This window comes from Callithrix jacchus, chromosome 1 (assembly GCF_049354715.1).
Source record: "Callithrix jacchus isolate 240 chromosome 1, calJac240_pri, whole genome shotgun sequence".
In the NCBI taxonomy this organism is placed as follows: domain Eukaryota; kingdom Metazoa; phylum Chordata; class Mammalia; order Primates; family Cebidae; genus Callithrix; species Callithrix jacchus.
Window position 1 is genome coordinate 194563899 of NC_133502.1, and position 23473 is coordinate 194587371.

At 55.5% G+C, this 23473-nt stretch overlaps 2 protein-coding genes across 6 annotated transcripts in view; one reads left to right on the forward strand and one right to left on the reverse strand.

Moving 5' to 3' along the window:
- The window catches only part of RSPH14 (radial spoke head 14 homolog), an 85848-nt gene that overhangs the window by 12112 nt on the left and 50263 nt on the right, over nucleotides 1–23473 (reverse strand). The gene's annotated exons all lie outside the window — the stretch shown is intronic.
- GNAZ (G protein subunit alpha z) overlaps nucleotides 1407–23473 on the forward strand; it is a 53490-nt gene continuing 31423 nt past the window's right edge. Inside the window, exon 1 of the mRNA XM_078336038.1 lies at nucleotides 1407–1629. The gene's annotated coding sequence lies outside the window, so the exon portion shown is untranslated. The remainder of the gene's footprint in view (nucleotides 1630–23473) is intronic.

Below are 23473 nucleotides of genomic sequence, written 5' to 3' on the forward strand. Positions count from 1 at the left end.
TGAATTCCCTTGGTCCTCACTGGCCACCTCCAGCAAGCACTAGGTTTGCCTCCATATGTCCGTAACAAATATATATCCTGTTCCTGACAGTTTAGGCAGCACCTTCACAGGTGGCCCACGACCCTGCAGGTATGTAATGCAATGGTCTCCAACAGCAGAGGAAACATTCCCAGAGAGGTTATGGAATGATGCTGAGATGCCACAGTGTCCAGCTGGCAAAGCCAGGCACATGCCCCTGCCTCTCCCCTACAGAGCTGGGATGGAGGGACCTATGTAGGGGAGAGGCAGGGGCATGTGGTCATCAACCTCTGCTGTGGTCAGTTCCAGGGCTTCTGCTCAAAGAATGGCATGATCCACATAAAGTGACCACAAAGGTGTAAGGTGATAAGGAAGGTGTTAGCTGGGAAGACATCTGCACTTTGCCAGGGATGCTCTAGGATACACAAAGCTTCAGGTTACAAAGATGAAGGCAGAGAGCAATATTCATGTCTTGGCCCCCTGGCTTGAGAGTCTTTTAAGCACGGAACTGAGGGGCTCCTGGCCCTGAGGTCCACAGATAGGCTCTGAAATTAAAAGCAGAATTTTGCAGCCAGTGTTCAGCTGCATTTTGCTGAGGGTCTGATGCCTTCTACGAGCTTCCCAAAGGCGCCAATGGCCTTAACTGAACTGGCTCCCTCCCGCTTGTCTGGGCTGGGGGCCAGCTCCTGGGTTCTTCTCCCTCTCTTCCCTCCCAAGGCCACCTTTCCGTAGGCTAGGCTTGCCAGGGATGCCAAAGAGCCCCTACACGCTGTGGGGGGAGAGCAGCAGAGATGACCAACGCCCCCTCCCATCGCTACACAAACCTCACCGGTGTAAATCTTTAGGGTTTGCATAGGCCTTTCACGCGTTCGGGGAAGGAATGGTGAGACAATCCAGGGAAGCAGGTGCCACTAGCTCCACTTTACAAATAGAAAGGCTGAGAGAGGTCAGTCAGTTGCCCAAGGACGCAGAGCTCACAAGAGGCCAAGCTGGGTTTGAACCCGAGTAGAGAGAAGGTGAGCCGGGACTGGTTGCGGTAAAAGAGGCCAGGGCCAAGCCTACCCTCAGGCCGAGGTGGCCCCGCTGGCTCGGCTACCAGGCCTCAGGGCAGCGGAGTCTCTGGGACGCCGGCGCAGGGAGCGCGTGCGGGATTGCGGCGCGCGCGGAGCCGCGACCCCGCCCCCGTCCATCCCCATTGGGCTGCTGGCCCGTCCGTCAGCCGCCTTTGCCCAATGGACAGAGGGCCAGCGCTTGTGGCGGGGCGGAGGGGTCCGGCGCGTGGTGCCCGGCGGGCGCGCGGCACCCCCGGCCCGCGGTTGGCCTAGCAACGGGCTGCGCTCGCGACTCCGCCCCCTGCCGGCGGCGGCGCGGCGCGGCGCGGGGCGGGCGGACCCGCGGGCGGGCGGCGGGCTGCGGGCGGCGCGGGAGGGCGGGCGGAGGGAGCCAGGCCGGCCGGAGCGTGTGCGCCGCCCGCGGTCCGGTCACGTCCCCGCGTGGGCGCCGCCGCCCGCGTCGTACGGAACGAGGGCGCCGCGGCCCCGCGCTCACTGCCCCGCCCCGCCCCGCCCTGCCCTGAGCAGCTCGGCAGATGCTCGGTGCCGCGGCCCGGAGGTGAGTGAGCCGACCCGCGGCCGGACGCGCGCCGCAGAGCCTCAGGGGTCGGGGGCACGGCCCGGGCGTCCACCTCGCCCCCACTCGGGATTCCTCCCGGGCCTTTGTGCCCCGATTCGCCGGGGCGCAGCGTCAGGGATGCCCGGCAGGGATGGGGGACACCAAGGGCGGAGACGTCTGCGAGGTGGGCAGGGGGCGGCCTCCGGTCAGGCAGGTGCTGGAAGAGGGTGGCGCCGCCAAGCCGAGGACTCCGTGGGAGGGGGCGGCTGCGGGCCCGGGATGGTGGACAGAGGGCGCCGGGGATGCCGCGCGGGGCCGCCGGGCGCCCCCGAGCAGCGGCTGGTGCGGAGCCCGGGCTGGCGGGGCGACCTGCAGGAGCGGCGCTGAGGTGGGTCTCCCTAAGGGGAATCAGGGAGAGGCGGCCGGAGCCGACGCAGGGCCTTGCCCTAAACCGAGGAAAGGGCCCCAGAGGCCTGGGCCGGAGGACCGGGGCCCGGAGACAGACGGCTCGCAGTTCTCGGTCACTGCTCTTGCAGCGAGCAGGTTCCTCAGGCATTTAGAGCAAGAGATGAGTATCGACCCGCTGCGATTGTAATGTGTTCCTGGCTCAATATTTTTTCCCTTAAAAGGCGGTGGGGGTGTTTGGGGGAGGGGAGTGAGGGCCTCAGGGCTGGTGCTCCATATCCTGCGGGTGATCCGAGGGGGCTCTGCCTTTAGGGCGGTGCTGAGCCTTTCTGAGTGATGATGGCAGGATTCGGCCTAGGCCGAGAATTAGGGCTCCTGTTACTGAGACAAGAGGATGATGCCAAGCAAGACCAGCGTTCCCCGGAGTCCGTGTTGGGGTTGAGGGACCCGCCTAGTAGAAAGGACTGTGTTGCTTGGGGCGACAGCTGAGCCCCCAACCAGCTCCTTTCTCTCCAAGTGATTTCCCTGTCCTGGGGATTGAGCTCTCTGGAGAAGGCTCCTTGGCCAAATTCAATTAAACAAATATTTACTGAGTGCTCACTCCCCCAGGGCCTGGTGCTGGGGTGTACCGGATGGGAGTGAACTGGGTCTGCCCTCCCAGGACTGATTCCCCACCCCATAGGGGAAGACGTCTCCACTCGGTCAAACCCAGCCTGAGTGCAGGTACAGGGGCCTTGGGAGGGACCTCAGAGAGGTGCCCTGGGCTAAAAATCAGGCAAGCCTGCGGGCAATATGACATTTGAACTGGGGCTTGAAGGACATGGGCACAGCTAGGGTGGACATTGAGGGCAGAGAGGAGAATGGGTGGAGGTACTTGGGCAGTTAGGTCTGATGGGAGCATTTGACGTGCCTGGGAGGAGTAGGAGGTATGGCAGGAAAGTCTGGTGGGGGCTGCATGGGGCTAAGAGAGCTGGGAAGTAGAATGACCCCACTGCTTGTTTAGCTGTGGCTGTGGTGGAGACCACAGCTTCCTCATCTGTAAAAGTGAAGCAGTTCCATGACCCCATGAGCTGGGGGTGGGCCTGGGGAAAAGCTAGCTTTAAAGACTGGGGAAGGCTCCTTGCAGCCTGGGGCCTCACTTCCAGGCACTTCTCCCCTGGACACAGCCAGGGCATTGGGTAACCACCCAGGCAGCCCCCTATTCGGATGGAGTTGCCTGTTTCTGGGGATGATGCTTAGCTGGTGCCTCTGGGCTGTGGATGTCTGAGAGCAGTAATCGCGGCAGCCTGGGAGCATCCATCTAGGGGGTGCAGTGGGGGTGTGGATGGCCTGGCGGTGCTTGGATATAATATGCACCTTGAGCAAGCCTCATTCTCTAGGAATGAGGAGATGCTGGCATCTGGTTTAAAAGTCTTCCTGTGTGTTCCTCTAACAGGCATTGATTTTCTGAGACAGGAGGTGAATAAGACATAATTTCTCCCCCTCAGAAGCTGGTGTCACTTTTTGCCCTTGATCTGTGCCCTCATTTCTGGGGATGTTTTTGCCCTCCCTCTGAAGGGGCTGCTCGTTACTCATCTTTGTAGTGTGCCTACCCTCCCTGCTCAACACACATTTGGCTTTGGCCAAGGCCCAGGTTGGTACAGCAAGAACAGGGCCTGCCCTTGTGGGGTGTGCGGTCTGTGCTGAGCAGGGTGAGCTGCTGTACTTTGTGCCTGTCACCTGGACTGTTGCAGGGGCCTGGCATGGGACTGTGGGTTTGGGACACAGGGAATGGATTCTTCCCTCTGTTCCCAGCCTCTCAGGCCTTTTGTCTCCTAGAGTCTCAGGAGGAAAAGTGCTTCAGTCTGGACCTCAGGAGCTTCTAGGACAGTTCCAGGAATTTGCAGATAACTGGATGGACTTGACAAGGCTGCCCAGAACCCCTGCAGAGAGGCTGGTGGAACAGGAATGCTGAATATAGCAATTTAGGAATGCTGAATTTAGTCATCTTGTGTGTGAACACATGTGTGCAGCTTCTCTCCTGGAGGCAACGAAGGCAGCCCTGTGCTATCTGTCCCACACTAGTCTCAGAAGACTTAAGTTGGTGTGTGGCAGCAAAGGCGCTCTCGCTGCTGCTCACCATGGCCCATGTGCAGGAGCACTGGAGGAGGCAGGTCAGCATGCTGCTCTCCCGAACTCTCCAGGAAGGAAACCTGGGGTAGCCAAGCCTCTGAGCACCTGTGAGCACTGTGCTTGGCTGGAAGGAGCATAAAGCAAAATGGACAGAGGCGTCAGCGCAGATGCCAAGGGTTAGCCCCAGGCAAAAACCCAGAGCAGAGGCTGTGCTGCAGCCTGGGCAGAATGGGGAGGGACATGGGAGCACCTAGACTCTTGTGGCCCCATGATGGTGAGGTACGAATTCCAGTCCAGGTGGCAGAAGACCTGGGGTCAGGCCCTGGCCCCAACACCCTAGGTCAAGCCCTTTTTTCTCTGAGCCTCATTGTCCTTATCCATACCCAAAGCCAAGAGTGCCCTGCCCTGTCCCCCAGCCCCACCCCATGCATTTGGCTCCTTCGTGTGAACACCAGCAAGGGAGGCTCTTCACAGGAATGAACTAGCAGGGACCGCTTGACAGATCCTGGAGCACGTAGGAGGAGACATCAGCCCTCTGGACTGAGCCCGAGGAGCAGAACTTCACATAATTTATCCATTCATTTGTTCAGCCAACATTTACCAGTGCCTGCTGCATGCCAGGCACTGTGCCAGGTGCAGGGGTACAGCAGGGACATGGCATCCACTCACAGCACTCATACCAGACGGGCAGGGACTGACAGTAACACATGTGTAACTGAGTGCCACACTGTGGAGAACACTACAGCAGAAGGTGGAAGGCAAGGGATGGGTAGGGAGGGCTGATGCAGTGCCTTGGAGAAGTGCTGGGTGAGTGGTGTGGCTGAGCAGGGGAGGAACAGCAGGTGCAAAGGCACTGAGCAACACTCCCTGGCCCCTGGAGGCCCTACCAGAGTGGCTGGCACCCAGTGTAGGGGCATGGGTGGCGTCTCAGGGCCAGGTCCTGCCGGACTCAGCAGGCTCCAAGGAGACAGGAAGACCTTGGCAGGGTTGGAGCAGAGAAGAGACTGGAGCTAATCTACACTTTGAAAAGATCTCTCTGCTGAGGTGGGAGAATAGGCTAAGGTAGGGCAAGACTGGGGGCTATCAGGGCCCATTGCAACATTCTGGGCAGAGAGGCTGCTGACTCAGGAGTGGGAGCTCTGGAGGCCCTGAGAAATGCAGGTGGGAGATTTGTTTTTAAAAGCTGCACCTTTTAAAGGACAGCTGCAGCTTTGGTCTGAGCCAGTAGACGGACAGAGCTAGTATTGGCTGAGAAGCAAGATGCAGAAAGACCCATTCTTGAGAGGTGGGAAATTAGGAGGTGGCTCTGAGACCTAGGGAGCCATTGATGGGCACATGTGGTGGCCAGAGGGAGAGTGAGGCTGGAGGTGGCAACCTGGAGCCCTTGGCACTGAGGTGTGTGGGAAGCCGGGGACCACATGAGGTCACTTAGGGATCAAGGGTAGGTAGGATCTGAAGAGGCTGAGCTGGGCCCCAGGGCCTCCACTGCAGGGAGGATGAGTTGAGAAGCATCCAGAAAGAGAGATTGAGGATTGGCAAGCAAGTAAGATGGAAGCACAGTCACAGCAGTGGCTCGGGAGGCTGGAAAAGGGTGGGTCCCAGAGGGCAGGTACCCTGTGTCAAGCAGGCGGGGCATGCCCAGGGACTGAGCAATGTGGGCACAATTGGCCACATGATCTTTGGGGCCCCCTGTTTGAAAATGATTAAGGGCCTGACATGATAGCCCACACCTGTAATCCTACACTCTGGGAGACTGAGGTAGGAGGATCACTTGAAGCCAGTACCAGCCTGAGCAACGTAGTAAGACCCTGTCTCTACAAAAGTAAAACTAAAATTAGGCAATTTGAAACAGTGACAGCAGAGCATTAAAACCATGTGGATGCCCAAGTGAGTGCCCAGGAAGCTGGCTGGTCACGGGGACCTAGAGGATAATACCGGGGCTATGGTGGCCCCTGTGGAGAAGGAAGGCCTGGAGGGTGGGCTGCAACCTGCCTGCTGCCCACTCCCCACAACATTTCTCCTCCCTTCTCTGAGTGGGCGGCTGTGTTGCCTTGGGTTCTCAGGGTCACTGGAGTCAGTCAGGCTCAGCCTGTGAGTTTCACCTTGGCCCCTTGGCCCAGGGAGCCCAAAGCAAATGTGTTGCTTCTTGCCTCTTGGTCTGTGGACCCTCAGCAGCCCCTGGCCCTTGACCCCTGGCCCCGTGGGCAAGAGGCAGCAGGAGGCACACCTCGAGGTTGAGGTCTAGATGGTCCCATCGGCAGGCCCTGGACTAGCACGGCCACAGCTTCACACAGCAGTGGCTTCTTTGCATTCATCTCTTCTCCAAAGGAACCTGCCACATCACAGAGTTTTGAGTTATTTGCTTCTAAATTAAGGTATAACTCTCTTTTAGAGACGTCCCTGGAGAATCCATCAAAAAGTGCTAAGAAGCGAGACTGTTAAAAGCCACAGTGCAGGGAGGGGCCTTACAAATAGTGTCAAGCCCGGGGGTGTTCCTTCTAGCAGCCTCCAACCAGAAACACACCCTATCCCCGGAGGGCTCAACCAGGCTTCTCATGGCCATGGGGGCCGCAGTCAGAGCAAACCTTTCAGGAGATCCTGGCCCCTGGGATGGAGAGCTGCCAGGACAGGGCTCCCTGAACCCCCTTCATGAGGTCTGCCTTGTGAGTCACGGAGGACAAGGTCCTCTGACATGTGGACAGTGGGCCTCATGTGCCCAGTGCCTTAGTAGGTCTGGACAGCCCCGCGTCTGGGCAGCATGGCCCTTTCTCCCTGGTTAGTCATAGAAAGGGTGGCTGAGGAGGACCAGCAGGGCCGGCTGTGCTGGGGGCTGGCATGACAATGAGGGCTGGCTCTTGGGCTGTGGCCCCTGCTCCAGACAGGGCTGGTGGGGCCTCTAACTAGGACAGCACTGTGTTCCTGACCATGTTTCCTGTGCCCTTTCCTGCTGCTATTTTTTTCCCTCTTAGCACTTGCCACAGCATGACCTGCTCCCTGTTTGATTCATTCATCATGTGTGTTTATGTATGCTCCATGAGGGCAGGGATGTTGCTGAGTCACCAGCTGAGAACTGGCACCCAGCAAATCACTGTGGAGGGAGTGGACATTTGCAGACAGGCACACCTGAGTGGCCCTGTCCAGCTCCTTTTGCCCTGGAGCTGGTCTGTATGCTGTCACGCTGCAGAACCCCTGCTCCATCTCAACCCTCTGCTCCTAAGAGGTTGTGTTTTTGGGTCCCCAGAGATGTGTCTTTGGGCCTCAGGTCTGGCCACCAAACACAAATGACCCTCAGGTGGATGCTACCCGCTGGGCCCCGTCAGGCCCAACTGTGTGTCATTCTCAAGCCAGAGGCAGGTGGACAGATGCCTTGGGCTGACGATAGGCTACTCAGTGATGCATTGTGACTCTATAGGGCCTTGGTCAGACACAGGGATTCATGGGTGATGACCTGCAGAGGCATGTCTGGAAAACTGCCCTAAGGGGGTGAGCCAAGACCCTGATGATAGTAAAGGAACAAGGTGATGGTAGATTGGCCTTTCCAGGTGGCCCCGGTGCCCCAAGATCAGGGAGTAGCCTCTCAGGCAAGCAGAGGAGCTCAGGGCAAGGGACAGCACCAGGCCTGGGTGGAAGTCCAACTCTGACTGTGATGGTGACCCTGTGAATGCTTTCCACTCTCTGGGCCTTGGTTTCCTTGCCTTTGAGTTGGAAGCTCTGGGCTGGGTCAAGGGTACAGATAGTTTCCTTTCTTATCTCAACTCTGGAGTGGCTACCTAAAGCACACTGTGCTGAAGAGGATTCTAAGGCTATGCTGCAGCCCAGAGGGAAAGAGTCATGGCTGGTTAGTGATGTCTGCAGCAGGCACGGGAGGCAGGATTTAGACGAGCTTGCCAGTGACTGGTGAACCTTACCACTGTGTCCCCCTCCTACCCAGCAGCTTTAACCCACCCTGTCTCTCCTTACATACCTTTTCCTTAGGGACACCGGTGTTGACCCCTTATTGGGAAGGACTGACCTCCCTCTTTCTGAGTCCCATGAGCAGCACAGGTCATTGTTTGCTGACTGTTTCTTCTCTCATTTGATGCTCAACTCCCTGCAGTGACCTCAGGATCCAACCCCATGCTTGGTCCATGGCAACCTCTTTCTGTACACTGAATAAATGAATGAGTAAGTGAATGAGTGGCAGAGAGTCAACCACTCTACAAGGCCAGGAGCCTTCTCCGGCATACACCTGGCGCTGATCTCTGTTCCAGCAGGGAGCCCCTAAAAGCCTTCCTGGAATTGAAAGCCTGGATGACCATGGAAACAAGGTGCTAAACTGTGTGGTTTCAGCTCCAGGTGTTGCAGGAGTAGGGTCAGCAAGGGAGGAGGGGGCAAGGTGACCAAGGAGGACTGAGGCATGTGTCCCAGGCTCTGTGTCTGTGGGCCCAGTTGTCCTGTCTGACGTTGGCTATGGAACAGCTTACCAGGCTTCCCCAGGGGTGAAGATGGGAAAACCTTCCAAGCTGCCAATAGGGATCTTCTGAAGACCCTGGCTCCAGCATGCCCTGACCCCCATGAACTGGTGGTACCCCACCTCTACTCTTCTTGTACCCCCACACTAGTGTGACTGTGGCCCTACTCCTAACTGTGGCCAAGCCAGGGGAGGAGCAACTCCACCATAAGGGCTTGGCCTTAATGCCTCCTCCTGCCTAGCTCTGCATGGCATGTCCTCTCCACTCTGGCCTTAGCTGCCCCAGCTGCATGTGGCCTCAGGCCAGCTCCACCCACCCCTCTTACTTCCTGTGGCCCTGTGGAGTGGCTACCAGGACCCCTGCTGGTGAAGGCGGGTACGGGTGGCCTGTCCCTGAGCTGGGCTTTCCTCCAGCGTGGTCACCCCCTCACCCGCTCCGTTACCTCTGATATGCTGTGCAAACATATTTCTCGATAAAATGCTGGGAAGAAAAATAATTAGAGTGTTGCCTCCATTATCCAATTTCTGATTAATCAAACTCTCTTTGTCCTCGGCCAAAATCTATTCATTTCCCTTAAACATTGGGCCAGTGCCAGGCATTGATTTCCTCTATGATAACACCATGCATGCAAGCACAGACATGCCCAGACCAGCCCCACCCCATGGCTGGAACTCAGAGGCACTGGTGGGGCTGCCCTTGTCCCCCCAACACTGCCCACCTCTTCCAGGGATCCTCCTGACCCACACTGACACCCCCGTCTCTGCCGTGGCTCCCAGAGTGCTTGGCCTCAGTCTCCAGTGTGTTCATTTTGCCACACTGGCTATTCTGGGGCTCTCCCTCCTCCCAGGATGGCATGGAGTAGATAGAAGAGGTATGGAGGGTGTGGCCACTGCAGTCCTCAGGGACCACAGTGGATGGCTGCAGCCCCAGGCTCTGGGTGGGCCAGGGTTTCGAGAATTATCCCTATCACTGGCACAGGAGGAAAGCAGAGGATGAGGGCCAGGGCTTCTAAGAGGGCTGAGGGACCATGCAGTTGATGTGTGGCGTGGGAGCACACTTGCAGGGGCAGCAACAGAAGCCCAGCCCCAAATGGCTTACAAGATGAGGGGACATTCTGGCTCCTGGGCCTGAAGGCTCAATAGTGGGACAGCATCAGGATCGGCCAAGTCCAGGTGGGAAGGGGCTGTACATCTACCCATGTCCACCCAGGGAAGGCCACAGGCTTTTCCAGAAGACCTCCCAGAAGTCTCCAACTATCCCCTCCATGAACCATGTTGACGGATCTCTCACTCAGTCACTACAAGGGACTGAGATTGATTTATTGGCACCTCCTTGGTGCCAGGTCCGTGTATCCCAGGCACATGGGACACATCAGTGAATGAACAAACCAACACCCCCTGCCCCATGGCACAGTGGGAAAGGGGGGGTCGATAAACACTAAATAAGTTATACAGTATGCTAAAAAGGGACCGTGCCTAGGGCAAGGCAGCACACGTGGTATGGCTGTGTGAGAGTATGGGGGTCATTTTCCATTGTAAACAGGATGAGCAGGGAGGCCTCCCAAGGAGGGGACATCTGAGCTATTGGATGAGGAGGGGGCATGGAGGGCCACTTGGCTTTCTGGACAAAGAGCTTTCCAGGAGGAAGGAACAGCCAGTGCAGAGGCCTTGAGTTAAGAGTGAGGGATAGTGCTAGAGAGGCAGCTAAAGGCAGCATGGCAGGGTGGTGGGGGAGAGCATGAGGGTGGGAGTCAGAGAGGCTGGGCATTGCTGAGCCCTGGTCCGCTGGCGGGACTTTGACTCGGTGTCTGCCCTATGGTTGGCAAGCATGAGAAGGTTTCAAGCACAAGTGAGACACACACTGCCATGTTTTTACAAGGATCCCCCAGCTGTTGGTGAAGCTCAGGGTAGAGGGGGCTGGGGACAGCAAGACCAAAGAAGTCATACTGCTGCAAAACTGATGAGAGGCGGGGGCTGGCTGGAGGGAGTGAGTGGTGGAATTCTGGACAGAGTCACGGCAATTGAGTGTTCTCCTGAAGACAGCTGGGCCCAACCACAACCTGAGGTGCCAGCCTCAGTTCTGAAGGAAAGGGACCCAGGGAAGGCATGCTGGCCATGTAGTGGCCATGATGCCCCTAAGTCCCCAGTATAGGGGATGGGTTGTGGGATGCCACACATTGAGGCAGGGGACAGGAGGTTGCAGGGCCTCAGAGACCCAGAAGGTAAAATCGGATTCTCCACTCAAGCGAGGGGTCTGATGGAGTCAGCAGTTTCCTTCCCTGGGGAAACTGGGGAGCCAGGAGCCTAGGGGTACCGCTGTCTCCAAGGCAGCAACCTCTTAGATTTGGCTCCTAATAAAGGCCCCACCTCTTCTCTGCTGTCATAGCTACCCTCCCCTCCATAGGCAAAACCTTTGCATATTTACTTATTTACTCCTGGCCCAGAGAAATATCTGGCTTGATTTCCTCCTGAGTCAGTGTTCCTCAGGTGACACTATCACCCCTTGTCTGGTCAGCTATGGTGGCTGTGGGCCAAAAGACAGGACAGGTGGCTGAGTGTGTCAAGAGCCAGGATGGTGGCTGGGCGCGGTGGCTCAAGCCTGTAATCCCAGCACTTTGGGAGGCCGAGGCAGGTGGATCACGAGGTCAAGAGATCGAGACCATCCTGGTCAACATGGTGAAACCCCGTCTCTACTAAAAATATTTAAAAAATTAGCTGGGCATGGTAGCACGTGCCTGTAATCGCAGCTACTCGGGAGGCTGAGGCAGGAGAATTGCCTGAACCCAGGAGGCGGAGGTTGCAGTGAGCCGAGATCGCGCCATTGCACTCCAGCCTGGGTAACAAGAGCGAAACTTCATCTCAAAAAAAAAAAAAGAAAAAAAAAAAGAGCCAGGGTGGCACAGGGTTAGAGGGAAGGGCCTCCCTGGTCATCTCATTTCCCCTTCCTTTAGCAGAAGGACACTGGGAGGCCCAGCTGGGGCAGAGCCTGGGGTTGTCTGCAGGGTGGGGACACTGAACACTAACCCCAGTCCTTCCTCCCATCTGCTCAGACTATGGCTTCAGGATAGGCAGAGAGCTTTGAGAAGGCAAAGAAAGGAGGGCCTGCTTGTAAGGGGAGACCCACCACAGATCTGCAGGTGCCAGGCCCACAGCTGAGTTGTGGCTGGGACCAGCTGACCTCAGGGGAACCCTCATTTGCCTTGACTCTGTTCAGGTTGTGAGGAGTGTGTGTGGAAGCCAACCCAGTGGCCTGGGCCAACCAGTGGTTGGTTACTGTGGAGTGCCTGCAAAGAGCCCACAAACACAGAGTCACATGTCCCCAAGCCATGAATCAGCGATGTCTTGCATGTGCACGTGCTATCATTTTTCAGACATTGTAAAAGCTATTGTAATAACTGAAATGCAGAGTCATTTACAAGCCTTGCAGAAGTCTTGGCTTACAAAACCCTTTTTACCTCTGTCATCAGCACTCACTGGATTAATGGGTGCTCTCCCTTCTCACTGTAAAGCATGCTGGCCTGTGTCAGTGCAGGGTGGGCCCTCCAGGGAGTGGGCACTTTCTAGAACCCCCTTGCCCTTCCGTATGCATCCCCATGAGTCTGTTGTGATTGTCTAAAACCTGTTTATGCCGGTTACACTCATTGTAATCACAGCCTGGAATACTGTGTCAACTGATGGGCTGTGACTGTATGGAGGGCTTCTGGAAATGAAAGTGGATGCTTTGTAAAGCCTCAATAAAAGTCATGGATAGGTTTAGTGTGGGCAAGACAACTATGAGTTTGGGGACAGGGAGTCATAACAGCCTAAAGTTCAGATTCCAGTACTTTGCCACCTCACTTGTGTTGAAAAAAGTAAACAAGGTGTCATGCAAGGTGTGCTATGATTCAAGCAAGAAGTGGCATCACCCCAGAACCTGCCACTGTACCTCAGGAAGAGTTTGTGTCTCTAAAAGTTGACAGACATATGAATGTATGTTTATCTGAGTTAAGTGAAAATAAACTACAACGTGTGTCATTTTTTAGGACTCCCTGCTTTAATGCACTTTTCAGTAGATCAACCACCCAGCAGTCTCAGGTTTGATTGCAACTTTTGGCCATCAACAGTTATTAGAAATATACAGGCCAGGTGCAGTGGCTCACACCTTTAATATCAACACTTTGGGAAGGCGAGGCAGGTGGATCACTAGAGGTCAGGAGTTTGAGACCAGCCTGGCCAATATGGTGAAACCCTGTCCCTACTAAAAATACAAAAATTAGCCAGGCGTAGTATCAGACACCTGTAATCCCAGCTACTTGGGAGACTGAGGCAGGAGAATCACTTGAACCCAGCAGATGGAAGTTGCAGTAAGCCAAGATCACGCCTGTGCACTCCAGCCTGGGTGACAGAGCAAGACTTTGTCTCAAAAAAAAAAAAAAAAAAAAAAAACACCCAGAAATGTATGTGTAATAATGTTGGAATCGGCAGGTTGGTCTTTTTTGTTGTTTGTTTATTTTTGTTTTGCATGGGGAGGATTATTCCATAATACTGGGAAAGGTTGTAAACCAGGAGTCTACAACAGAGCCAAGGCCATAGGGGCCGAGTGTGGGGAGGGGGCTGCTTGATGATACTGCAGAGCTCCCTTGGCAGGCCAGCCTGGAAGCCCCTCTTTCCCCAGGAGTAGGATTCACAAGGCCCTTGGAGCCCCAGCTCACCCAAGTGGGAGAATCCAGGACAACCTGCAGGGAGGTGTGGGGTTTTCTAGTACAAAGGGACATGGGGAATGGGCCTGAGGACTAGGAAATGCTGGTTTCACAGAGCCGAGGCTAGCTGGTCTCTCAGCCTGGGGTGTGCAGAGTCCACACTGTCTTCCCCCTACTTTCCCCCCAGAAGCTCTCATTTTAATTCAGCAAGGTATGAAGTGGTCAAGATCATGTTAAGGTGGGGCGTGAGCTGGCTGGGACGGGAGAGGCAGGCGGGAGACTGGGAGACAGGAGGCTTCAGGGAAGGTGAGAGACTGAGAGAGGGGGGTGGGCAGAAGCTTCAGGAAGAGGACTCTTCACACAGCCAGAAGGAACTGGAAACTACACCAGAGGAGGGGTCCTTAGGGGCAAGCCTAAGGAGAGGGGCAGGTGTGATGTACATTTGGGAAATATTTGTGGAAAGCAAGAGGCCTGTAGGAGGCCTGGGGTATTGAGGGTTGTGGGGGAAGGTAGACCCAGATGGAGGGGTCCCAGGGGAATCCAGTAGAGCTGGGCCACAGAGTCCCAGGAATATCACAGGCTCCAAAAGCAGGCCATGGATCAGCAGTGATTTCGGGTCCTAAGGCCTGTGGACTGCAGAGTGACCCCTTTGCAGGCTGCTGGGAAAGGTCATTTTAGGTAACGCTCTCAAAAGGGAGTGCTGGGGAAGCTTCCGAGCTCTATACAAATATTTTTTGGTGTTCCTCCATCTACCCATCCATCTGTTCTGCGAATCTTTCACAGAGCACCTGCTTCGGGGGAAGCAGAACTGGTGCCTGGGGGAGGGAGGGCAGAGCAGGAGCCCAGACCAACCTGCGGTGGGGACCCTGGGGAAACCACACACAAGCCATTGGAGGCGAAGGTGGGAGGAGGGGGTGTGGCCAGGGAAGACACCTGCAGGAGGAGCTGGCAGCCCTGAGGCTGAGGAGGGGTCTGTTTATGGGGCATGCCTTCCATTTCTTCCCCAAGGTAGGTCCAGTTCCACTGCCAAACGAGCGGCACACCACAGCTGTTCAAGGTCACGTGGTCCGGGTGGCAGGCCCAGACTGAGGCCACTGGGGTTCCAGGGATCCTAATGCTGCCATAATCAGGGGTCCTCATGGGGAAGGAGGTTCTTCCTGGGCTTCACAGAGGTGTGTTTTCAGCCAGGTGGGGTGGAACAGGGCACTGTGGGCATGGTGGGTGGGAGATGCCGAGAGGCAGGAACCTTAGTGCTTGTGAAGCTAACAAGGAGGGAAGGATGGGCTATGCAGGCCATCTTTCCCCAGAGGACAGCCCTGGGAGGGTAGCTTATCCCTGCCCCATGTCCAGGGTCACTGGCATTAAGGCAAGTTGGGGTTTTTATCTTCTCTGGAAGATGTGGCTTTTTAGTCCAAAAATACGGGCAGTGTCCAACTTAGGATGGTTTGACCTACAGTTTTTTGACTTATTGCAAACGCAATAAACATGGATTAGAAGCCTTACTTTGAGTACTCATACAACCATTCATTCTGTTTTTCCCTGTCAGTACAGTATTCAGTAAATTCCGTAAGATATGGGTTAGATTATTTTGTCTAACTGCAGGCTAATGTAAGTATTCTGAGCACATTTAAGATAGGCTAGGCTAAGCTATGAGGTTCAACAGGTTGGTGGAAGTCAATGCATTTTCAACTTATGATGAGTTTATCAGGACATAACCCCCTCAAGGAGCATCTGTAGGTGTTGTATCAAAAGCCGTAAACTATCAGGCCTTACTGCAGACAGCCATGCTGTCCAGGATGAAGCAGCATGGGGAAGCCCTGGTGCACTGGGTATAAGTTATCCATGCTCATTTTTGCCTTCATCCCCGCCTGGACCTGAGCACTTGCCCTTTGTGGCCGTGAACAATGCTGCAATGCAGCCTTGAGAACCACAGCCCCGCCCTTCACCACCCCAAGGCCCAGTGGGGAGCTGGACAGGAAGCCATTCAGTGGGTGCGGACACCAACCCTGGCTCATTTGCCACAGGACATGCTGTCTGTGATTTTTCGGTCACCCTACCATCGCATGTCCAGGTGCCACTACACACTGGAGGGTGTGATGTAAAAGTGCTGCTCCAGGAGGTCATACCAACCCCCATCCTGTCCTGGGTCCCCTGGGGCCACCTGCCCCTAGGTAGGGAGCCTCATCTGGAGCCCTTGTATTTTCTGGGTGCAGCTCTCAGGCTGGAACCCTTACCTCAAAGAGCTGGACATGGTTTCCAAGCAACTTCTCCCCAGGCTAAGCCCATCTGCTGCATCTGAGGGGTGAGCTCTGGGAATCACCCGCCCCTTGGTGTCCTCAGTGATTCCTCACTGCTGCCATTCTACATTTTTCTCTGTGCCTACTTCTCCATGGTGCTGAGCATTATCCAAAATGGCCTGACTGCCTTACACGCTCACCATCTCCCCAGCTAGAATACGAGCTCCTTGGCACATAGACTCAGCTTGTTCCCCACCATGTCCCCCTGTTCCCGAGCCAGGCCGCACGCAGCAGAGCTCAATTCCAGGAGAGCAAAGTAATGATCAGGGCGGGTTGAGTGACTGATCGGTTGCTGATACAGATCTGGAGGGCCTCAGGCCTGGGCACATGTGCTGGCTGATTTAGAAGCAATGGGAAAAGCAGTGGAGGATGCTCTGCTGAGCAGGCAAGTGGAACTGAGCCGGGGAGAGGGTGACTCACTTTGCTGAGATGAGAAATGGGCTCTGGCCTGAGGACAAGTGGTTTGGTGTTTACACCACAGCCCAAACAGCCCCCATCCGTTCACCACGAGAACCAGTGCATCCGCCCTGGTTGTCCCAGCAGAGAGGGCCTCTGGCCCCGGTTCCCCACCTGTGTCCCTAGGAGGCAGTGGGGACAGAGCAGGGGGCTGCAACAACACCAAACCCTAGGAGGTGGCCTAAAGCCATAGCTGTAGGTGGCACTAACTCTTCCCAGAGGAAGGTAATCCTTTTTTATTTCTCTCAGTCCTTCTCCTTCAAGGAGAAAATCCCAGTTTGGTGCCAACATGGCTCTCACACCCTCCAGCAGATGCTAATCCCCACTGTTTCAGCAACAGCCAGCACCCTTGCCTGGTCCCTTGGCAGGGTCCCCCCCCTCCACTGGCTATGGGCGGAAGTGGTTCCTCTACACTGTTTTGTATTTAGATTACTTCTGTCTGGTGAGTGACCCTGGCTTTCCACTGAAAGTAGGACTAAGAAATTGTTTTGAAGTACATTTTTTAAAGTAAAAAAGGTAGTCAATTTAAAGAAAAATTTTGAGTAAAAACAGCAAATGATACCCAGGTGTGGCCAGGTTAGGCAGACTGCAGTTTTGTGGTGCTTGGTGGTTGGAGGGCTTGGTGGGAGCTAAAGCCTGCGGACTCCCAGCCAGGCCACAGTGAGGAAATCACCTCCATCTTTGCACTTTGGTTTCTACAGCCGTAAAGCCGAGGCCACCTCCCAGCCCCGCTTTTAATGTGAGATGATGTGTGTGAGTAAAGCACTCAGCCCAGCAGTGGCAGCAGATGGGTGGCATGGAGGTGCTGTCTCCTGTGCATCTCCAACCACGGCCTTTGGGCCTAGGTTCCCTGGGTGCCTTCCTCGCCTCCCAGTGGCCTCAGTGGCCCAAGGAGGTGCACTATAGATGAGGAAAGCACAACAGAGCCACGGCTGGGACCCAGCATCCCCTCCCCAGCCCCACCATGCCCAGCTTCCCTGAGACAGACCCTCCCCGGGGCCCAGCCGGCAGTTGCCCCTGACTGCCCATGAAGATGTGTGGAAATGGCTCCATGAAGAGCCTGTGGGGACACTGGACCATGACCAGACCACTGGAGAGAGGGGAACACAGTCATGGGGCTGCAACATCTGCGAAGCCCACTTCCCATTGAGTGGGGGCCAGGTTGACAGGAGGGAAGGCAATTGGACAGAAGAACTGGGCACCACAGAGGCCACCTGGCTCCTCAGTGACCACAGAGAGCTGCCACCGAGGAGGCCCCTATAGGTCCAGGCCAGCCTGGGAAACTCATGAGGGGACGTGTGGCTGGGGCAGTACAGGGAGTATGCAGCTTGTCAGCTGAAAGCAAACGCAGCTCAGATAAGCCAGGCGTAAAAGAGCAATGGAAAGTGCTTCCTCATTCAGCCAGGAGGAAACCTGGTAATCTGCAGTGGTCACAAGCACAGGCTTTTCCAGACCTTCGGTTTCTAAAATAGCATCATGGTGGGAGCTAATGTGGGGACGCAGCCTTCAGAGTTGGGGGCAGCACCCACTCTAAGAGATGATAGAATGAGCATGGTACCTCACACCTGTAACTCCAGCACTTTGGGAAGCTGAGACAGAAGGATTGCTTCAGCCCAGGAGCTTGAGACCAGCCTGAACAATATAATGAGATTCTGTTTCTACAAAAAATAAAAAATTAGCTGGGCATGGTGGCATGCGCTATAGTCCCATCTACTTGAGAGGCTGAGGTGGGAGGATCACTTGAGCCTGGGGGGGGTTGAGGCTGCAGTGAACCATGATGGTGCACTGCAGTTGGGTGACAGAGTGAGACTCTGAAGATAGAAATGCCACATTCGAGCTTGTAACCACCCAAGGGGTTCACCTTGCCCACTGCCTAGACAGTGCTGATTCATCAAGACAGGAATTGCAATAGAGAAAGAGTAATTCATGAAGAGCTGGCTGTGCGGGAGACCGGAGTTTTATTATTACTCAAATCAGTCTCCCAGAGCATTCAGGGAGCAGAGTTTTTAAGGATAACTTGGTGGGTGGAGGGAAGCCAGTGAACCAGGAGTGCTGATTGGTCAGGGAAGAAATTATAGGGAGTCGGAGCTGTCTTCTTGTGCCCAGTAAGTTACTGGGTGGAGGTACAGATCAGATGAGCCAGTTTATTGATCTGGGTGGGGCCAGCTGATCCATCAAGTGCAGGGTCTGCAAAATATCTCAAGCACTAATCTTAGTAGCAGTTTAGGGAGGGTCAGAATCTTGTAACCTTCAGCTGCATGACTCCTAAACCATAATTTCTAATCTTATGGCTAATGTTAGTCTTAAAGGCAATCTGGTCCCCAGGCAAGTAGGAAGTCTGCTTTAGGAAAGGGCTGTTACCGTCTTTGTTTAAACTATAAATGAAGTTTCTCCCAAAGTTAGTTCAGACTACGCCCAGGAATGAACAAGGATAGCTTGTAGGTTAGACTCAAGATGGAGTCAGTTAAGTTAGATCTCTTTCACTATCTCAGTCATAATTTTGCAAAGGCGGTTTCAAGCCCGGCCCGCAGGTTCTCATGCTCACACAGCAATTCGAGTGATCTGAATTGTATGAACCATCTGCATACCCAAGATGTGGGTTCAGGGTACCCCAGTCCATCTCCTCCTGCTGGTCCTTGCATGCTCTGAGCTATGAGCTGCCTTGGGGTTGAAGCCTTCCCCACTCTGCCCCACACCCTTGTGTGAGGAAGGGCCTGTGGTCACAGGCATTGGTGAGCATGGAGATCTATCACTGCGCTGGCCTCCTCCCTCCCACCCCCAGGTCACCACAGACCAGCCACTGGGTGCCACGGTGGAGCTGGCAGGTACAGGGGTTGCTGCTGCCAGGACAGAAGGTGTCTCAGCAAACTGGGGTGGGGTGGGTGTGAGGCAGTGCTGAGTCATAGTCCTGCTTGGGGCCTGCTGGGCAGCTCAGCCTCCACGGGGGACTCCAGGACAGGGCAAGTGGCAGGTAGGTGCAGGCAGCCCCAGAGTCAGCTCCTAGTGGGGTGGAAAGGACTTGTTGGTCTAAAGTGGGTTCCATGACTCCTGCTGCCACCCCAAGCCTGGGATAGTGAACACCACTGGTCCCCACACTGAGGCTGGGGAGTCCTGAAGGTCAGAGTGTGTGGTATCTGGGGAGGACTGGGAGTCCATCGGGCACTGGGGCTGTCTGTGCCCTTGCTCTGCCTTGCTGGCCCTGTGGCCTGGGCTGCCTGCCACCTCTTGGGGTCCTAGTTCCTGTTACCAGCAGAGGTGGCCATCTATGTGGCCTCTATTGAGCCTCAGGCAAGACTGCCGGGCCTCTCCCCAAGTCACAGTCTGGGTACAGTTCCATCTCCTCAGCAAGCCTAAACTATCTCTCTGGGTGCAGGGTCTGTGTGTCACTTCGTCTTGGCTCACCCTTTCCTGTGACCCAGACTCTGCATGGGGCAGGCTTTCCTGGGAGGTTGAGGAGGCAGGGAGGCAGGTAGTTAGGGAACTAGAGAGTGAGGGGCTGGGCTGCTGTCTCTAAGGAAGTGGGGCACAGTGATGAGAGAGCCCGTCTATAAGCTGATAAGTCTTCCCACCCCTGGCTTAGCCGGCTTGGGCAGTGACACCTTTGATGACCTTGGCTGTGGGCTGTCTTCTTCTGCCTCAGCACAGGCGGGGCACGGACTCTGTGCTGTGCTGGCTGTTGTGGAGGGGGCCTCAAGCGAGGCTTTGGGGAGAGCTTGAAGGTTAGGGCAGGGCTGGCTGGCTCCCATAGCCTGGGTGCAGGTGTGGGTGCTGTGTTGCCTGAGCTCTGTGCCCAGCAGTAGGCTGAGCCTCCAGGTATTGTGCCTGGGGAGGGAGGTGGCTCCTAGAGTGGAGGGCATCCAAGATGCAAAGGTCCTTAAGAAAGGCAGCACTTTCCCGCCATGACCATGTCCCCACCTTGGCTCAGGGCTGTCCCTCCACATCTGTTACAGAAACAGACTTGAGAGGGCCGCGTCTGGAAGAATGGTCATGAGGGCAGGACGGGCCTGTTAGGTGGTGGGCAGGAACGGAGAGTCTTGAAGGGAAGTCCATGCTTGGGCCGAAGAGTCTGTCCTGAAACCACAGGACAGACTGTCCTGAAACCCTCTCAGCAGAGGCTTCCTGAGTGGGCTCAGGGTTTGGGATTGTACCTTAGCAACCTTTGGGTAGGTAAGTCAGGGACCAGGATGGAGCTCTTTTTTCAGAGCCTATGGCCAAGAGGAGCTAGTTTCCTGAGGCTGCTGGGGAAGAGGCAGGCAGCTGCATACTCTGGCCTGAGCACAGCCTACTGGGGCTTCTTGGCCTCTGGGTACCTGCATGTCGGATCTAGTGCCTGGCCCTGTGTCATACTAAGTCCTAAGCCACCTCCCAATTAATTTGACATACTCTTCATACCACAAACACTACACATCTGCCGGGGGAGGGGTGGCGGGGGACTGGATACTAGCTGGTGTTCACTGATACAATCCACTCATCTGTACTGAGCCCTAGCCATAGGCACAGCAGGGTCCTGTACCACAGGGACAGCTGACAGCTCCCCTTTCCCAGTACCTGCCACTTTCCCCCAGTGTCCCCTCTCCAAGAGCAGCCTGTGCTTCAGCCTGCTGGCTGGATCCTGGAGTTCGCTGATCGTCTCCCCGGTCCACTCAGCCGCCACTCCATCACCAGGCACTGTGCACTGTGCAGCTCACATATCTTGCAGAGTTCATCACTGCATCCATGTCCTCCAGCCCTCACCCACATCACTCCCCTTTTACCACCTGGATGTTTGCATCCAGGAGCCTCCTCTGGTCTAGCTTCAGCCCTGCAACCAGAGGGATGCTGGTCACAAAGGGCAGATCACGGCACTCCTCACCCAAACCCAGGCTGGCTCCTGACTCGCCCTTACAGTGACCTCCTACCCTCTTGGCACCAGCCACACGGCCTCCTTCCTGTCCCTCAGACTGGTCAGACATGTTCCCACTTCAGGGCCTTTGCACCGGCGGTTCCTCATTCCTGATGGCCTGCTTGCCTCCCTCCTTCACCCCCTGTTCATACTCATCTCTCACCTATCAGGAGGCCAGCCTCACCCACCTTTGCAGACTTGGAGCCCGCATGTGCCACCCCCAACCCTGCCCACCTGGAGCTCCATTTCCACTCTAGCACTGGGCACCTTCTGTCACTCGCTGTTTATCTGCAGTCTGTAGTTTGACTCCTGCCCTCCTATCTGAGCAAAAATAGGGAATGGATCTTCATCTGCCTCAGTCAGAAGCTCCAGCCCAAGTGCCAGGCTCAAAGCCATAGTTCAACAAGTAAATGTGGGATGCTGGAGAGCCCCTGACCCATCTCCCCTCTGCCCCAGTCGCTTCAGCCTAGCTCCACACCACAGCTGGTTCCTCCTCTCCAGGGCCTCTCTGCTCCCAGGATGCCACATGCAACCACATGCAGATGCTCACAGGCACCAGCACACATGCAGCTGCACACGCACAGCCACATGCAGACAGGGGCATGGACCTGTACACACCCACAGATGTGTACATGGGCCTGCTCACAGACACATACATGGAGCTGCACGTGCATGTGAACAGACACATGCACACACTGGTATACAAGCAACCAGACACAGATGCATCCATGCACCTGTGCACTCAAAGACACACACAGGGAACTATGCATTCACGCACATACACCGTAATAGACCTGCACACGGGCACCACATACTGCCACAAACTTGCAGATACACATGGCTTAAAACCTTTCAGTGGCTTCCCTCTTCAGTGAAGACCAAGGGCTCAGTTGGACTTCTGGTGAGCCCTGCCCCTTCCAAGATTTTGTCTGGTACCTCTCTCCTCTCCCTTGGTCCAGCCACTCTGACCTTCCTTCAGTTCCCCTGTCATCCATGTTTTGTCTTGCCCATCCCTAACACACCCCCCCACACACCACAGGGCCTTAGAGCATGTTACTCCTTTGCCTGGCACACTCTTTCCCTGGCCCATCCCGCTGGTATTTCTAGCCATGCCCAGGGGCACTGTGGTAGGGGATCTTGGGTGTTGGGCTCTCGTGACCCATGAGTAGTTTCTGGGCCAGGGAACAATGTGGTTATCCAACTCTTGGCCTTTGTCTCTGGGCTAGCCATCATCAGGTTCTATCCTGGGACTTGGGGAGGCCTAGCATGTCTGGTAAAGCCCAGGTTAGACTCAGAGAGGGCTGGCTAGAGCCTTGTGTAAAAGCCAAGAAGCCAAGCCTCAAAATTAGTGGGACTGTCATAAGGTCCAATTTGGACCACAGCCAGGCTCCCATCCTAAGGCCTCCTTGCATCTGTGCACAGCCCTGTCCTGTGCATGGTGCCCCTGCAGGGGGCACTCACACCCCCAAACACGACAGAGCCCCACAGAGCTTGTGCAGGGAGAATTCTGGGCAGGGCCTTCTGCTTGTTTGGTTCAGGTGATCTAAAAGATGAGGGTCCTCAAGCAGGGGACCTGCCCTTGGTTGTGACTGTTTGTCACTGCCCCATGCAGACAACAGACTTGGCCCTGACACACATGGTTGCTACCCGGCCTCAGTGTCCCCTTTTCATCCCACATTGCCCTGTCGTTGCTCAGTTGGTTCACACTGATCAATGACTGCACAGGCTGTCCTTGGCTCCAGGCTTCCAGACAACAGCAGTTCAGGGCCCAGGCTGCCAGCCTAGTGTCCCCAACCTGCTTTTCCTGATTTTCCAGCCTTGGAGCCATGGAGCGCATATATCCCAAAGCACAAATCACACATCCTTGGACAGAGCAGCTTCTCTGCCCACCACTGGGACAGAAGGCCGGGGGGTGCCTGGCCATACCTTAGATTTTCAAACGCTGAATTGAGAAGAACAGTCTTGACAACAGAGGACACCTCCCGCCTTCTGAAAGGAGCATGTTGGCTTCCTGCTGGAACGACGGTGCTGGCAGGGAGGACCCTAGGTGCCCAGGAAGTGGGCTGAGGGCTTTGGACACTTTTCCACACCTGAGGGACTGTCAGGTTGTCAGCAGGGACAAGGGAGCAGACACAGGGTCCCCATCCTCCATGCACTGATGTTTTGTGTGCATATTACACATTATTATGTGTCATCTTTAAGCAGGTGTTATGCCCACTGTGTGCTGGAGTAAGAGGGTCATTTCAAGGCTTCCATTCTCAGATGTAATTTTCAGCCTTGTTGGGATTTGGCTGAGTGACTATTTAATCACTGCTCTCTTGGCAGAGACTTTTCTAGGACATTCCCTGGTGCACCTCTCATCAGTGGCTGTCCGGTGAAGCAGGAAAGTTCCTCAGCCTCTCCGGTGATTCCTTCCCTCCCTCCCATCCATCAAACAGTGCTTACTGAACGCCCACTGTGCACCAGGCACTGCTTTGTTCCCAGTGGGGAGCGAGGCCACGACAGACCCTCCTTGCCCATACTCTGGCTTGGGGTGGAGGCAACAACAGCACAAACGATCATG